The sequence below is a fragment of the Rhinolophus sinicus genome, linkage group LG05 (genome assembly GCF_036562045.2).
Source record: "Rhinolophus sinicus isolate RSC01 linkage group LG05, ASM3656204v1, whole genome shotgun sequence".
NCBI lineage: Eukaryota > Metazoa > Chordata > Mammalia > Chiroptera > Rhinolophidae > Rhinolophus > Rhinolophus sinicus.
In genome coordinates this window covers 70794367-70796184 of record NC_133755.1, presented here as the reverse complement: position 1 = coordinate 70796184, position 1818 = coordinate 70794367, and positions in this window count along the sequence as shown.

Sequence of the window (1818 nt, the reverse complement as noted above, 5' to 3'; positions counted from 1 at the left end):
TCAGAACAGGCAGAGAGAGGACCTCCTTTGCTTGCCACGCCAACTCAACCAGCAGTTCCAAGGTTCTGGAGCACTGAATTCCACAAGTTCTCATGTTATCCTTGACCAATCCTTCTCTACAATTGGTTTTTCCATCCTCTGGTATTACCTTGAGTTTTTTCACAGTGGATTTCTTTTGATACTACCCTCAAAGAAATGTGTTTGGATTTTCACCACTATTCCAAACAAATTTTCAGTTTCCTTGTGTACCACCCTTTGTACTCACACTCTTCTGTCATCCCTCCACCATCCTCTCACTACTGATCATATTAGATTGGCATCATGTCTACCTTAATGAGCATGATCTCTATTCTAATCAGTCCTTACCAGTAAAAGCAAGTCTACACCATTGCAGCAGTTAGAAACTCACCACTGAGGAGTTACCTAGGGAAGCGAGAGTTGCAGAAAATATCCTTTCCATCATCTTCCCATTCCCTCCCCCTTTTCTAGTTCTGTCCATAAGCTGCTGGTAAGCTTAGCAGTTCTGAGAAAAGATCTTTCTAGCAAAAGAGCTTGCTACAATCCCAAGTATATTCTGACTTCCTATTAGTGAAGGGGCACTCCTACCCTCCATAGTCGTCCCAACAGTCAGAACCCTACTGATATTCATCCCTAAATGTTTGCAACATGACAAGACAACATGTTGATTTTCTGACATCAAACACACGATGGTATGGGAGGATGTTTCCCTTTTAGTATCACAAGTAGAGAATTGCATTTGTTAGAGTCTCCCAGATGCTAAAAGAAGTGAACTGGGCTGAGAATGGGGAGCTGGACAGAATCCAGAGCTGCTGTGTAATCTTTCTGGTTTTCTTTGCCAGATCTTTCGCAAATGATATAGCACATTGCACAAAGCTCCCACTGAGGGAAGACCATCCATTCTAGCCCTGCCTAATGACAGACCAATGTGTGTTCATGCCCAATTTGAAGGGGGAAAAAAAACAAAAAACTGTCAATGTGCAGTTTCTGTCAATGTCCCAAAGTTAATCCAGGGTCTTAAACTGCTTCACAAAGCCGGAGGCCAAAGCTGCGCTAGGCCTGGGGAGGGGGCTGCATTGCTGGTGTATCACACCCCAGGGGAATCCACCCTTCTAATGGCCCTGGCCGCTCACTGACTGCAGGTAAGAAAACGCAGGCTCTTTTTCTCCAGGACTTCCCCTTAATCCACTTAGGAGTAATCCTGCAATTCTCCACAGGAAAGACCTGCTTTCCACAGAGAAACCGAGCTCGTCATCCCTTCCTCTCCATGAGGGCCTTGCCTCGGAAACTGATGTGGGAATCACATTCGCCCTAGGACCCATCTAGGGACAGAATTACATTGAGACGGTTATTATTTTTGGATATTCGATATTCTTGCTTACTACTACCTGTCATTTTCACCTGTTGTGCCAGTATTCAATTCTTATACTAAACACACTTCGCAAAACTTTTGCTTTATTCTGTGATATTTCTTCTTGGTTTTTTCCTAGAGGAAGAAAGTTAAATTGAAATTTAAAAAAAGGAGAACGAATCACGTGAGATTGTGTACACATCTCTCAAAAAACTTAGAATGTGAATTTGCTTCTGAACTCAGATTTTGGGTGTTTTAGTCACGCAATGTCAGATGAGGATGGTGAAATTCACTGGATTACTCAGGCCATCAATGTGTAGGATCTTAAAAGTCAGGAGGAACATCACTTTAATTCCAATGTCTACTTTATGGAGAGACAAGGTAAGGCTGAAGGAAGAAAAGGGTAAATAAAAACATCCAGGTCTTCTTTGCAACCAGAAAGATTGTGC